Below are 210 nucleotides of genomic sequence, written 5' to 3'. Positions count from 1 at the left end.
GCACAACGAATCGTATATTTTCCTAATCCCCGAAATCACACGAAATCCACCGTCATGTCATTCGCGAAAGAAAACCCACTTGAACGAATGACCCAACTCGTCACGGCCGGAAATGCCAATAAGAAAGGTATGCCAGACAAGCAAGTTATGCCCGAATTCCTCGAATACCACGAGGGGAGGGGGGAGGGAGAGAATGAGAAAGAGAAAAAT

This window comes from Penaeus monodon, chromosome 28, assembly GCF_015228065.2.
Source record: "Penaeus monodon isolate SGIC_2016 chromosome 28, NSTDA_Pmon_1, whole genome shotgun sequence".
NCBI classification, from domain to species: Eukaryota; Metazoa; Arthropoda; class Malacostraca; order Decapoda; family Penaeidae; genus Penaeus; species Penaeus monodon.
The sequence above is the reverse complement of the archived record's forward strand: the minus strand, read 5'-3'. Positions refer to the sequence as shown.